General features: G+C 38.8%; 1 protein-coding gene across 1 annotated transcript in view; it reads left to right on the top strand.

Moving 5' to 3' along the window:
* The first annotated feature begins 643 nt into the window (after positions 1–643).
* The window catches only part of gramd1bb (GRAM domain containing 1Bb), a 100,204-nt gene continuing 84,530 nt past the window's right edge, over positions 644–16,317 (top strand). Inside the window, exon 1 of the mRNA XM_071472058.1 lies at positions 644–973. The gene's annotated coding sequence lies outside the window, so the exon portion shown is untranslated. The remainder of the gene's footprint in view (positions 974–16,317) is intronic.

Below are 16,317 nucleotides of genomic sequence, written 5' to 3'. Positions count from 1 at the left end.
TCAAAATAGAACATCTCTCGGGAGCATCCAATCACGCCTGTGGTAGCTCTATACACACAGACACACACACACTGCCTGCTTTTTTTTTATGTGATCATGGGGAAATAGGATTTGCAGTTTAGATGTTACTGTACAATGACTCATTCGGAAAGATTTATTTTATTCATTATATCCATTTTTTACATCACAGCCGAGGCTTCCTTCATTCTGTATAAATCCCTCCACACACACTGCTTCCGGTTAAATGTGTGAGCAATTCTTTTTCGCACACAAAGCAAGGGTTGAATGTAGTACACTTTAATTGAATATATAATTGTTTAATTTTAATAAGAACCAAATACTTGTCATAGTGGAAAGAGCTTACATTTTCTAACCCTCATATTGTGATATGTTTGACTACATGTCAGTAGAAGCAAAGCCCTACAGAATTACTCTTTGATGAAGCTGATAGGTGGCTATTTTTGTGTGTGTGTTTGTCTGTGTTATTTGCATATTGCTGTACAGTACATTGTGTGTGTCTGTGGGTGCCTGAGCCACAGTGGATACGAAAGCATGCCAGAGTGAGTGAGCGAGTGGAGCAGGATCAGGAAGGCGAGAGAAAGAGAGCAGAGAAGGAGACAGAAGAACCACAGAGAGAGAGAGAGAGAGAGAGAGAGAGAGGACTTGTGCAGATAGTGCAGGAGCAAGTCGCGATTCCACAGGAAAAGGGAGGTGCGTCCTTCCATCTTCTCATGGGGGGTTTAAACTGGCTTCAGATTGGCTCCAGTCTGACGGAGGATTCCCCCGCTTGTGGAGTACGGCTCCCTCTTCTAATGTAACACTGGACTTTGTTGTGAAGCGAGAGAGGCGCACAGGAAGGAGGGAGAGGAACATTTGCTCCGACTTCCTTTGTACCCAGCCTGCTTGACAGATGGCACTGGCAGAATGATCTTTGACTCTCACCCAGCGACCAGTACTCGCTCCACTCACTGAGGTAACGTATGTCAGCTCCTCTCGGCTTCTAGCAGAACAAGCGGTGTGCTCATACATGCTTTCTGCTGCTCTGTGTGCCTTGAATGTGCTTGAATGAACGTGCAAAATGAGTATGACAGCTCAGTGTGCATGCAAGTATGTCTTAAATTTTCGTTCACAGGAGAGGACAGGAAGTACTGTAGCTCAATCACCACCTCACCAGCACTAGTCAAAGTGGACTTATCTAACATGGCTTAGTTGGTGGAAGTGTTTATCAGCTGTTTTTGTCCGTGGTGCTTTCTTTTGTTCTTTTAGTGATAGAGGTGTACTATGACTGACCTTCACATGGTAGATGCCAGAGTAACCTGAGGTCTAGATAGTGGTCATGGGAAGCTGAAGGGCAGCGCCCTGCTGCCAGCACTTTTTCCCCTGAGTCTGCACCCACCTGCACTTTTTCTAATTTCCCATCCTCCGTAAATAAAACCAATGTTGCTGTTCTCTGCACCTTGACTGGCTCGAGCAGACTTACAAATCATGGTGACACAAGTTCCAACAGAAGCAGGTGCCGTGTTGGAAATAACTGGCAGTGTCCTTGTAGTGTTGCAGATATTAACATTTGTGGTGTGACGCTTGGAGAGTTTGGGATTTGTGTGGTTCTTGTTGCAGAAAACAGTCAGTTCAGCCAGGGTCCCCTTTTTATGTTGCAAGATACAAAAAGCTATAAATAAAATCTAGACTGTGGATATTAAGAAATGTTTGAATAACTGAAACATGACAATCATAAGTTAAACATATTGAGATAAAATTATTTCAAGTTTTACATACTTAAGAAAAATTTAGAAATAACTGCAAACATCCCAACTTCAAGTTTAATGTTCAAAGTACATATAACCAGAGATGTTGTGATTTAGTTCTACTTTTGACTCTTTCTAACTCAGGATTAACATCAGATGACTTGTTGGCCACTTGCCAGCCTTTCTTTTAAAACCCATGCTCTCAACACAATGTGCAAGCTTCTCCCAAGCAGCCAACACTGTTGGAAATGTATTGTTTGATTTCCTTAGGAAAATAGATGACAGTCTCTGTAATATCTAGTGACAACCTGAGATTTTTGAATGTAGGGAAGTCTGCATCAGAAACAATGGCTGACTAACCGCACTTGTCTCTGTGTAATAATTCACTCACCTCCACTCTCAACAGCCCTCTCTATCACACAGTCTCTCTCTCTCTCTCTCTCTCTCTCTCTCTCTCTCTCTCTCTCTCTCTCTCTCTCTCTCTCTCTCTCTCTCTCTCTCTCTCTCTCTCTCTCTCTCTCTCTCTCTCTCTCTCTCTCTCTCACACACACTCACACACACACTCCTGCTCTCAGCATGAGGTTGATGATCAGAGGACTCCTCACAACAGAATATTGATTTTCCTAATTAGTGACATAAGACAGCAGTGGGAAACTATAAAATGAATAGCCAAAGCTTTTAACAGTACAAAATGTTTTTTATGGAAATCTGGCCACACACATTGGAGGTTTGCCTCCCTACTACTTGATTTGGCTGAATCAAGTTGGTCATTCACTGGATTCAACATATGGAACATTTTTATGCTTATTTTAGGGCTGTAAATCCTGTGTTATAAAGTGTTATTTTTAATTTACTGTGATTAATAAATCCCTAAAACCTTGAACATCAATAGTACACTAAGATGATCACGTGGAATATGTCACGGCAGCACAGTGGGAGTTCACGGGTTGCCTCCCCATTTGTATTTGTGTTCATTAACAACAGTGTGTCTGGTCATTGAGTCCTTATGCGGAATGGTTCTCTACTACCTACTGCATCATTCAGAGTATCAATGAGATGCTTAAAATGGAAATGGAAAATAAATACAAACTAGTGCGTCTAAGGGACTGGAGACTCAGAAGTAACTAAATGAGAATTACAAACCTTATCATAGTCGCTTTCAATTCCGTATGATAGCATTAAATACCAATATAAAAAGAAACTGTTGATGTGTTTCTTTTTCAAAGCACATGATCTGGCAAAAATTAAAAGAAAGTGATGAAAGATGACAACACTGAAAAAGTATGTGAAATATCAAGGTCTCAAACTTCATGGCAACATACTGTATGTGAAAAAAACACAACAAATGGCATCAACAAAGAAGAACATCCCAAGTTGAATTCAAGGAACAGGGACATGATGACATTTGTACAGAATAAACAGGTTGACAAAGCCTGCAACCTATTCTGCCCCCACATTGTACTGTAGCAGTGTTCACAAAGGGATTTTAATAGCAACACTACAAAGTTAGAATCAGTTTCATGAAGAGTTTATTTTATCTGCCCTTCATTATGTGTCCATTTGTCATATTTCAAACATTGTTTGATATGAATTCAACACATATCTTATTTGAATACATCTCTGTCCTTCAAAGGCTTTTTTTCCTTTCCAGCATGGATTTGAATATTTATCAAAAGCTTGTACCAAATAATTCATAATAATACACAGAGAGGCCAAAATCTGCATTGCAGGAACGTACATTAGTCTGGTCATAACCCTGTTTTTCATACTGTACTGAGACCCTCAGCATGCATGTGAACTAGACATACTATACTGAGCTAATTAAATATTTAGCAGTTATGGAAACCTTTGCAGTCCATGCTATAAAGGAAGAAATCAGTTTAACTCAAAGAACTGTCTATCAAGACATTTTAATTTTATCATGATTTTTGGATATAATTTCTGACACTGTTTTGTTATGACGGTATTATGTGGATCAACAAATCTGTAGTTAGTCTGAACAACATGTAGCTTCCCCCTTTGTGAAGAGGTGTCTGCAGGTGCATAGTTCAAAGTGTCGTATCTTGTCCTTGTCAGTGTATTGTTTATTTTTAGCGTTCATTGACCCTGCTCAGAATGAAGATTGATGTTGGATTCCCTCTCACTGCGTTCCCAGGGTCACTCTCCAGCTCTCCACTGCCCATGCTGAAACTCACACCATTATCTATAGATTAAGGATGCTTTGGCATCCTTTCTCCCTGACAAAGTGACAAAGCAGGTGATTTGTAGTCCCTGCAGTATTGTAGTTAAACCAATTCCAGCCTAATTGACAGATCTGTGAGAATGTGGCTGTGAGATAAATGAATGTGTTGGATGAGGGCAGAGATTTGAGGTAATTCTTTATGGTCAGAGTTTGACCTTTTGCTCTGGATGGGATGTTGTTATTACAGGAATCTGCTGAACCCATTAGAAATAACCGTGATGTAGTGAAATATTAGCTTTGGATTTTCTTTGGTGATTTTTGAGATATAACAATGTTTCCATGAAGTTACAGTCCAACAGGTGCTGACATATTTTTTTTAAATATTTTTTATTTTGTTTTGCATTTTATTTTAGTTTTCTTATAAAAAAAATGTTTCCGCTCATCCTTTCCAAAGCAAAATTTGAAAATAACTACACTATACTTAACCTAACCTACAGTTTGTCATGTTGCACACTGTGTTGAACACAGCTCTAAACTATTATACCGTAATTACTTGTGATACTTCCCTGTATGAATGTTTATATCAAGCCTGAAAATGCGGTATTACAATGGGGTCCAACTTTGTGGTTACAATCTATTGGTGAATAGCACTAAAGCCTTTTCCTTCACAGCAAGAGCCATAGTATAAATTGAATAAAAGAAAACACTCAAGTGGCCTGTGTTGAAACTGTATCCCCATGTAATCCCTGTCCTAATAAACACTCTTTATTAGCATTCCCTGACTAATCACCTGCTCACTTGCTAATGAAAATCAAAAGCTCCGAGGGTTAACATAGTTGGCATGTTTGAGTGGTATTAGCAGGTGTTACCATAAGCCAGATTGACTTTAGTTGTGGGGAGACATGCTGAGTTTTATATGGTCCACTATTTGATTAGTACCAGCTCCTTCCACACAATGGATAATGATTTACTGGCTGGATTAATGCTGATTCATTGAAGATTTACTATGCCTGCTTTAGGGTTCGTCTGGACTTTCACAACATGCCTTGTTAATAGTGTTTATTTCACACGGCATGAATTTCACATTAATTATTGATCTGATTTAGATGAATGACTCAGTTCACATTTTTCATGCTTTGCTTGACTGTTTCATGGATGGACTTGTTTTGATAATGTACATCACAGAAACATTTGAGCATTAATATAAGAGTATAAAGTAGTAAGTATAAATAAGATGTTATTACTCAGAGCTGACATTAAAATGCAACAAAGGCTTGTAGTTCTCTGTTCTGAGGCATCTGATGCAGATGCTCTGTCTTTTTGTGGCAGCAGTTTTTCCTGTGGCAGTGTAGTGATATTGAGTGAGTGCTGTGGAACGCAGCCCAAAGATGTTGTGGCTCTCAGCATCTCTTGAGATTGTGTGCGAAGATAGAGGATTTCTTAACACTTCTATCAAGGACAGGGAATTATATTTCACATCAGATCAGATGTGATTGAAGGTTAATTCAATTAATTTTAAGTACATTTTGTATCTTACATCAAAACTGTTCTTTTTTTGCTTGAGGATCAAGTTGCATGATCTGGAAAGATGAAGAAAAAGACCCATTCAGCTCCCCTTGCTCCCATTACATGTTCTAAAAGACTTCGTCCAATCAAAAAAAGGGCTCATTGAACATCCAGTGAGTGGCTGTGTAGCGGTGTGTACCCTATTGTTTCTCCTTAGATGTCTGGATATTATAAAATATATTAATTCAGTGCCAATACTCTGTCTGCCTGTGTTTTTCATGTAGTGAAACAGAAATTATAACATCCAATCATTTAGCCAGTGCAGGGAAACTTGCTTACTTTACCTCTGGGAAATTAACAAGTAACTAGCAAGCAAAACTAACTTCCTACGTGTCACACTAGAGAGAGGATGAGACCAAAACAAAAACCAGAGGGTGGGAACAACACATGCTATAATTAGCAGCTGTCATCATGATGCTTGAGAGAAGTTGTTTTTTTTTGTTTACTGCATGCAGCATTTATCTCCAAGAGCCTGTCCTGGAGCCCATTTAACAACAGTAATTTGCAAGTATTGTGTACATTCTGATTACAAAATGTGGCAGAGAGAGACCATAATACAAAATTAAACCATGTTCCACTTTGCAGATAACCTTTGGGCACTTGGCATCTCATGCTGGTAGTTACCCCACACAATAGGGCAGAGGAGCAGCACTGTGAGGCCCATAAACACAGCATGTCAGTGGTGGAGCAGACACGTGGCATGCTAACAGCTACATTTAGATGCCCCAACAAATTTGGAGGATATTTCCTGTGCAGCCTCCACAGAAAGTAAAATCAACATAATTACTGGCAGGTTTTGTGTGTTTAAAATGAAAACCTTAGTGTCAGATGATAAGACTGGTGATTCAGACTGGAGAAGGAGTTAGAAGAGGGATAGGAGGAGGGAGATGAGGTCCAGAGGCAGGATAGAAGGCTGCAGACACTGTCCAATTACCGTTAATGGGTGCATATATGAAATGTCTCTTATACAGACATCAGAGGACTAATCCTAATAACTTAGGTGATCCCTTGACTTCTCCTCTAATGCTACCTTGAGCCTCACATTTGTGATTGTGAGTAAAATAACTACTGACACTGCCAGCAATGTGAATTACATCATGGTAAGACATTAACATTTTGTTTAAAAAGAGATGGACAAAGTGAAAAAAGTGGGATTGGGTGAAAAACACAATCACAGAGCAGTAATCAATCACACATATAAGAAAAAATAATCACAAATTCCCTCCAAAATGAATGAGTAGACAGGTGGGTTGTCGACTTGGGGCACCTGTGAGCCATGTGTGACCACCGCAGACACAACTTCTTCCCACAAGAGAGTCACCCCTTCCTTTTTCTGCTGTACTTTTAGACAGGTCTCCAAGGCCAGTGACACCTTGTTTTGACTGGCTGACCTACAGTGCTTTCGCTGGTACTAGGGAGTCACTGAATTCACCATCAACCACTTTGGATGTGAGAAGAAGAATATAATGAGACATAAGGACAAAGTTGCCCATGAAATATCGTAATTATTTTGATGCAGTAGGAGCCTTTTGTTTGAGCCTGTGTCTGCAGCTCCCACCTGTTCTGCACTGATATCAAATCCCTCAGGAGTACCACCGACAACAACTTTTTCTATTACTGCTCTAACAGTTTGTTCTTTTTTATGCTCTGTGTGACCGATCGGCCTCCTACTTTCTGCTACTTTTTGTCTGATGTGAGTAGATAAATTAGTCATTTTCTTCTTCTCTTGGCTGATCTCTGATGATCCTCAAGCTGTGTTCTGTTATGGGTTTTTTTTCTCTTGCTACTTCCCTACTCTGAATTCCAGCGCCACTGGTTCACTGAACTAACTAAAAGGTAAGTTTTTGCTTTGGCTCACTGTAGGTGATGCCCAGCTTTTAGGAAATAATAGGAGTGAGGATGCTTGAGAGCAGAAAAGAAACGCAAAATGCAGCACACGAGCAGAGTGAGAGGAGTTTGAGGAGCCTTGGGGACACATCCCTGCTCCACCACTTACCTGCCAGACTCTCAAAACTACAAGCAGGCCTTAGACACCAAGACAGCTGAAGTAGGCCTGAGGCTGTTGCACGTATCACAAATGTAATGAAATGGGCACTAGAAAGGTGTTGTTAGCTACATGAATCAATGGCTGTTCATTAAAATTACCTAACTTTGGTGCACTTGGCTGCTGAGCAAACCTAACGAATGTGTCTGAAACGCTAACATCTCATATCTTAGCTACAACAGAAACGGTCCAAAGGCTTTGTCTCCATTCATTTTACACTATTTTTAATGAGCAGTTTCTACACCTTTGATACGTCTCGCACTTCTTCAGTGCTCAATTAGTGTCAGCTTTTAAACGAATATGGCACATAACAGGGTATTGAGAAGTTAATTAAATAATTGGGTTTTTTTTTAAACTTTTATTTCACTTGTTATCTCAGATCTGCGACTATTTTTGTACATTCACATACGTGTTACACCACTTTCAACTATGGTAACACCAACCCTGTTGATAATGTTGGCATCATAAGCTCCATGATCATGATAATGCTGTGCTTTTCTATGGATCACTGGAAAGGTGAAAACCCTGAATGTGAAAGTAGTGCATAGTGCTGCGTTCTTGCAAACAATAATGAAACAAAAATGAAAATCCAAGTAACTGGAAAACAAAGATTCGCCAGTATTTTGCATATTAATGTATTTGCAGTAACAAAAAATATACTTTTTTACTATACTGTACACATGCTGTGACAGTGCACTGTCTTTACCCTACATTTTGTTTACAGTTGAGTACTGTATGTTTGATTCCTGTCTGCTTCCAAAGACTGTTGTAAACATACAACACATAATGTCAACCACTGAATAATGCAAAAGTAAAATAGACAAAGAGATGTGCAAAAAAAGATATTCTCCAAACCTCAGTATTGCACAAGGTGTATCATGTAATATTATTTCAAATATACACACAGTCAAAATACGAAATGTCTGCAGTTTTCATCAGTAATTTTGGTTTTCTATGATTCCATATGCCTTCTGGACAGGTTTCCATATGTTCAAAATTAGTTAAAAAACAAAACAAAAAAACATACGAGTTCCCCCTTGAGATCAAAGCAAAGTGGTGATTCAATCTTCATTCTGTCTTGAGGGGCATTTCTTACGCTGGCTGATTTGTATAGACAAATGAAGTTCATGCAGCAGGCTGTTATTATAAAGACCTTAGTAGGAAGCCTTTTATGTGGAAACTGCCTGGTTAATTGAGTGGATGGATTTCCCCATTTCTCTCTTAGAAGCGAGAGAAATGATTCTTCCCTCTGATTCTGGGAAGAGGCCTCGCTTTGTAATTTAAAAGGACTGTGACATCTTTAAAAACTGATTCTCCACACAATCATGTTTGTCACAGAAACTGAAACTGAGCCCTGCAGTATGTACAGAGTGGGTCAGACAGATGACACACAAACTGAGATGGGTGTAGGCGTGATATTTTTCTGTAGTAATTTATAGATTTCTTTCTATAGCCATGCAAAACTGTACCTACAGAAGCTTTGTATTTTTCCCATAGTGTCGTGTTTATGGTTTGAGAAGTTTCTTTGGAATAATATAATGCTTTTTCTGATGTGAAAACTTTCTCTATTGGAATCCACTGATTACAGCCGGCTTTTACAGCCATAAAGGATGACAGTTTTGTAGAGTGTCACATTAAAACTGTAAAAACTGTAAGTAATTTGTGCAGCTTTTATTACACCTGTGATTCCTATTGAGCAGTCGCTGTTAAAACCTGATTTGTTTCTTTGTTCTGGCTGTTAAACTACAATAGAGTGGCGCTAACTCGGGGCCGTGATGGCAGATTTATGTGGACAGAGACCATATTCAGTGGCACTGATGCTAAGTAGAGCTGATAAAATGCCTTTGTGTTGTCAAATAATTGAATCATCTGGGCGCTGTACTGACACCAGCTCCCCTCCATCTGTCAAGCTGTTATGATCATCACAGTCTGTAATTCTGACTTGGTTTTTTTTTCATCAAGGTGGCCGTGTAGCAGTTTGTAATTATTCTACAAATAAAATGTTAGGTCTTTTTTGTCCAGCATTTTTAAAACCCTTTTTCGCCCCTTCAGAATTCTTCCCCTCATTTCTCTGCTTTGTCTGTTCTGCAAAATTGTTAGACTGGCGGGACACATTTTCAATATTATTGCAGTTATGCACTCAAAAGATTACAGTGGGGCTCAATGGACACTCAGAAGGTAATTGTGACAAAATGAATTTTATATGAAGAAATGGTTGTGGCTTGTAGATGATGCACCAAATGATTTTTAAAAATGATGAATGGAGATCTGCACAAGGAATTCCCACCTTCCTGGAACCTGGGACTGTGACATCTATTGACTCATATTAAAATGTTTTTCTGTGCTGTGCCCAGAGGCGTTCCATGGGCACAGCATTGTTATTGAAAGGTAATGTAAAGTCTGCAAACTATTGACTTCTTGTGTGTTTTTGACTCATAAATCAATATCTCATTGTAGCCTTTAAGTGCTAAGTGTAGCCAGCAAGGTTGTTTAATTTAACATATTAAGGTTGTATTTTACAACAACAAGACTTCATATTGATTTCAGCGGAAATTGAGCAAAATTGAAGATATCCATTACTGTCAAAAAGTAAAACCTTTCTCCATTAACTATTGACGAACAGTTGGTGCTGTTGTCGTCAGAGAGATGCTGCATGTATTCCACACTTTCCTCAGCACCAGCAGGAAAGACGTCTGTTTTTCAGCACTAATTACCTACTTGTAGCAGTTGTTACTTGTTTATAAGTAACAGCCTCCTAACAGATGTCAAACCTCAGTCTGAAATAGCGAGCTAACTGCTGCATTCTTGTTTCCCCCCGTTAATGAGGCACATGGCACAAGATATTTTTTATATAATTTCTGAAAGTGATACTGATAATGTCACACTGATTTGAGTGTAGCTCCAAACAAAGTTTTCATCTTGTAATATAAAAAATTATTCTAAATGCTAAAGGGTAACAACCTGGTACAGCAGCACTTTTCTGCTTTTCCTGCTGTTGTAATTGAATGACACACCATGCTAGTGAAACAATAACTCACTGACTTTCTTCTTTATTGCTCTTTTATATTAGTATTATCGTAGATCATCTCATTTGAGGAAAATAACCTTAACTTGGCTGACTGAACCCTCCTGAAATTACAGCACATAATTAGAAAACGCTAAATTTTCTCCTTAGCAACACAGTTACAGGTCCAGGCTGCAGGGAGAAGGTTATGTAAGGATATGGATAATTACATACTTTTTTATGAGAGGTGAAGCAAGAGCCTGATTATGCAACAGGCTTGCAATTTTTCTTGCACTTTTCACACCCTCTATTTGAGTTGCTCTGACACAAGGCTTTCATTTTATGTAATCAAAGCAGATATTCTAACAGTTTCTTGGATTTGGAAGCAGCAGCTGACAAAACCGTGTCACAACCAGGCCCATTTGGTAGAAGGCCTGGAGCTTTTTATCCGTGTCCCATGATCTTCATCAGCAGATGGAGTTCTGTTGTGTCAATGTCAAACTCTTCATTTATTCAGAACACTGTAAGGACGTCTTGTCGATGGTGGCTTGAGCGTTGAAGTTGAAGGGTTAAATCAAATAAATGTAATTCAAATCAGCTTTAAAGGTTCAGCTCAGACCAACATAGACAAGAAGTCCTTAAAGAGAGCAGAAAAAATTCAAATTTGAACATCTGCATACTGTCCCATGACAGTTGACTCCATCTGCTGAGAAAGATCATAGGACACAATCAAAAGCTACAGAAGAAAAACTAAACATTTTGCAAAGATTGTTTACCATGCATTAGATATCATGTCCAACCTAATGTATATATCACTGTCATATATGAATATCATCACCTATAGGCTGTAGCAATTTCTATATCATTACCTATCACCTCTATAACCGATTGGTTGCCTTTTAATTTGTAAAAATCAAGATTCTGCAAATTAACAGCTAAATATTAATCTAGAGAGACAATGTATATGCAAACTATTAAAAACATAATTTTAATAAGCAAATATCACCTCCCTGTATTGAATTTACATCCCTCCTGTACACCAATGCAAATCAGTTTTAAATGGCCATCACTGAGATCTCAATGTTTTTTCAGCCACTTGCAGTGAGTCTAAGCAAACAGTGATGCAGTTATGTAGAAATAATTCACCGTTTATTGTAAAATGAATGTCAGAATATGTCCTGGCCTTTCAGTCTCTTAGGTTTATGTGCTCCATCATTTCAAGAGGGGAAAGCTCCGGAGGCTATAGACATACTTGAAACATTCGAGGCTCATTATCTGTGCTGAATTACCCCCCATGGGTACCATACAGTATGGACACTGAGTCAGCCTCCAGTCCCCAACAATTAAAGATCTGTTTCTCTGGCAACAGAAATAGCCCCAGCTTTTGTCCAGCTTATCTGGTCACTCTTGACAGTCCCCGGCTCTCAGACTGTCAGGTTTCTGTTCAGTCAGTGTCCTTTCCTTGATCCTTTTTGGTCCAAAATGATTTAGGTTGATAGAGCTCTCAGGGTGAATGTGTTCAACTGTTCAAATCTGCTACTGAAAGTGTAAATCATCTCTTTCCTCAGTCGCCCTGCTCTTCCATAAGCTTTAGAGGAATAGGTGAAGATGTCAAAAAGAGTGAAAATCCAATAAAACATTATCACCTCTATTGCTTAAAGTAATTATCATGAATACATTTTTTTCTGTATGGTCTGTTGCCATGATAGTAATCACAGTTTTTCTTCGCTCATGTATGCAGAGTGATTTCTTATCACAATCCCCACATGGAACAACATATTCCTCAATCAGTGTACATCTCAGTGACTGTAAAAAAAAAAACAAGAGGAAAAAATGCACAAAGACACAGCTACACTGACACATCGAAGTATGGCGCGTCTGTGAGTGTGATTTTCACTCCTATGACTTCACGGTTTAAAAAAAAAATGACTCACAACAATATACTGTTGTGGAGACAACAGATTGTCACTGTCTGCAGATTGAGTTGCGCAGTGTTTGTCAATCTTATACAAAAAAGAAACATTTAAGTCATTCACTCACTGAAAGGGACTGGCAGATTGTTGTCTAAAGCTTTTCAAAGTCCTCCAAAAGCCAACTATGGAGTTGATCAAACAAAGGGCAGCCTCGCTCGCTGATGTGTTTCACTCTTATCACTAGGATCAAGCTTTTAGTACGCAGTAGATTTAAAGTGCCTATATGGCATATTCTTCTGTTCAGACCAGTCCCTGCTGCAGCAGTGAACTTTCATCTGATATTTAGACTCACTGTCAAACCAGCATAAGGACACAATGCTTTGTCACTGAACTAAAAAAAAAACAGGGTAATTCACTGTGTTACCCCCTTAGTCACAGCTGCTTCATCTATTACAGTGGCAGGCTATAACGTCCAGCTGTCATTTTCCCATAATGTTAAGGATTTATGATCTCCACTGTGCTGTGTAGGGGAATGAAACTATGGAGAGAGATGAGGATCAGTCTTTCAGGCAATACTAAGCTCATTTCTTCAGTGGCGTTCTCATTGCTTGTGCTACCAGAACAGGATGTTATGAATTGGTTTGTCCTTGCTATGTCTGGATGCTCAATTGAGTTTGTTTTAGAGCCTCATTAGTGAAGCAATTTGCATATGTTTCTGTTCATACTTCCTATGTGTACTCTAGCAGCATGAAAATGTAAAGTTGATGAGATGTGGATTTTGAGGATGAGTAAAAAGTTGCATAACACAGATTGAAGTAAACACTTAGAGTTGAATGTGAAATGTATACGTTTATTTATACAAAACACTCTTTCCCACTTTTACTAATTTCCTGTCAAAACAAACCATCTCAGTAATCCTTTTACCACCTCCCCACCCACCAGTGCTGCAGAGAAATCCTTCTTTTTTGAAACCATGATAACAACAGGTACAACAACAAGATGAATCTTTATGTCAGTGCCCTGGATACATCTAATATTTCAATTTTGCATAGAACTATATTAATAACTCGTGTGGCCCCATGTAGACAAGTGGCTTGGTGACTTCCATAGTGTGTTTTGTGTATTGTTGTCAGAATTATTTCCTACAGTCTGCTGTGGAGCAGCACTGGAATACCAACTATGAACTAATTTACTGGCAAACCAAAATATATTTCACTGACATCATTTCTTGATACCTCATGCATGAACATGCACATTTGTGATCCAGCAAATACACCCATACATATAAACAGCAATGCAACAATTACTTATGGGTCTGAGATAGGCTAAATGAAACTGTAACCATTCCGCTGCCCTCTGTCTCTGGCTAGATGTGTACATTTATTCAGATGATTTGTGTTTGCAACCTCAAGTTCAGCAGCTGCTGTGAGCAGCTTTTATTATGGAAAGCCAGGAAACTGCTCATAAAGTCAATTACCATAGCAATCTGACAGGCCAATGTAACCATTACTGCATTTTTAACAACCAAATTATTGATCTGAATACATTATTTTTTTACTTTTGGTCAAATCATCTTCTTTCTTAATATAACATGTTGCACCTGGTCATATTATGTAAACCTAACTAAATACTCCATCATCAGAGCGTACTTCTGTCTATTCAGAGTAAACATTTCAGCACCTGATTTTGCCAATAATCTGCCTCTCTCCTCTCTACTCCCCCGCCCCTGGAACTCATACACGTCTGTCAGTCTATCTGTTTATCTGTCCGTCTGTCTTTAAGCAGAATATCCAAAAAACATGAATACATTTCCATGAAATGTACCGGACAGATGGGTCTTGTATCAAGAAACATTTTTTTCAGTCATGTGGGTCTGGGAATTCTGCCAGTAAATGAGCAGCATGTTATAGTGAGTTAACTAACAGAGGTTCACACTTCAGTCCTCTGTGATGTTCACAGGTTCAAGAAATCCATATGGAAACTAGAGAAATCCATATGAATACTATGGTAACACTATAGTAACATCTAATGGTAACCAGTTGGAACTGCAACATTAGCTATATTATATCCTCCTCCACAAGTCTCTTCCGTGAATAAAAAGGCCTCCAAGTCAGTTCAGTTTTTGTCAAGAGTTCCTGCTATTGAGTCATCTTATGTTAATACTGTGCAGTGGGCGGACAGAGAAGATAGGCACCACTGTAATATAAAATGCATCGCAGCAGCAGTTGAGTCAACACCCCTCTGATTGTGTCCACACACATTTGCATTTTTGAAATAGTTTCTGGAATTGATATTTGAATATAAATGAACAAACAAACAGATACATGTGCAATAATCTGAGGCAATGACAATGATGCTCTTGCGCCACACTGAACTACTTTATAGTCCCTGGATGAGCCGATATAAGCTGGATAACAGTTTGGCACCTTTCACCTTCTTAATACTTCCCAGATGCACCTGGCTATAATTTTTTATGACATGTCTTTATGAGAGAGTTCAAAGCAGAAAAAAAACATAAAAGAAAAACATAAAACATAAAAACATAAAAGGTTAACAGCACTCTCCTTCTCTGTGTCAGAAACCAGCAGAATCAACATTAAATGTTCTGTTGTCTGTAGAAACTTATGACATACATTAAGGAAAAACATCCTTTCAGCTCACTCATATTCATACACTGCCACATTAGCGAGGCTTTACAGGTTCATCAGATAAAGAGACTGCAGTTCTTTTCAGAGAAACTGTGGGTGAAAAAGCATTAATCTTATCAAAGTGTGTGTACAAAAGTAGCTGCTTATGATTTATGATGAATTATGTAAATTTGATTTCCATTTATGCAAACGTGTGTGTGTGTGTGTGTGTTTGTGTGTGTGTGTGTGTTTGTGTGTATGTGTGTGTGTGTGTGTGTTTGTGTGTACTTGTACTTGCTACATAGTAAGGACCAAAAAAAGTATTTTAATAACAGAGTGAGGACATTTTGGGAAAATGAGGACATTTTGGCCGGTCCTCACTTTTTGAGAGACCTTAAAATCACATTTTGAGGGTTAAGACTTGGTTTTAGAGTTATGGTTAGAATTAGGTTTAGGTTAAGGTTAGGGTCAGGGGCTAGGGAATGCATTTTGTCAATGAGTGTCCTCACAAAGATAGAAGTACAAGTATGAGTGTGTGTGTGTGTGTGTGTGTGTGTGTGTGTGTGTGTGTGTGTGTGTGTGTGTGTGTGTGTGTGTCTTTGACATTCTTTTTTTTTTTTGCAGTTCTCTGCATTTAAACAAGGAGAATCAATAGAAAATACATACAACACCATACTGTAAAAAAAAACTTAAATGCTTGTAAATATGGCAATGGATGACAATTCATGTTCCTATTGTTGCCATAGAAACCACAATTGTCTCTACTCCACACTATGCTATGTATATTTATTATCTCATGTCTTGTCCACAAAATGTATGTGAAAGTCTTTTCATGAATTAGTGTTGGGGGGTGGAATGGGAGAGGAGAAAATAACAACTACAGACGCCTCTCTTCATTCTTCTGGAGCTGCAAGACAGGCGGCTGAAGATGAATGCGATGTTGGAGAATACTGCAATTACTTTACCAAGATTGGTGCAAAGCCCGCAGATTCTGCCACTGTTAGTGTGTCTCCATCACTCTGTAGCTTACAGACTCGTAGGAGCATTAAATTGTACAGTGCAGCAGGTTGTTAACTATGTCACTCACAACTCACAACTGTGTCAGCTGATGGGTCAGCGTTGGGGTGAGCCATCAGCACAAAAACTACCTGAGATATCAGGTGATGGACCTCAGGAGAGTTCAGGTTTCCAGCTTTTCTTTAAACAGATATGGTGACATTTTTAATTTTCTCTAGT

The sequence above is a fragment of the Trachinotus anak genome, unplaced genomic scaffold, assembly GCF_046630095.1.
Source record: "Trachinotus anak isolate AG129_WGS33_773 ecotype Australia unplaced genomic scaffold, CSIRO_AGI_Tana_v1 ptg000034l, whole genome shotgun sequence".
Classification (NCBI taxonomy): Eukaryota; Metazoa; Chordata; class Actinopteri; order Carangiformes; family Carangidae; genus Trachinotus; species Trachinotus anak.
Note: the sequence above shows the minus strand (reverse complement) of the source record. Positions and strands in the feature narration are given on the sequence as shown.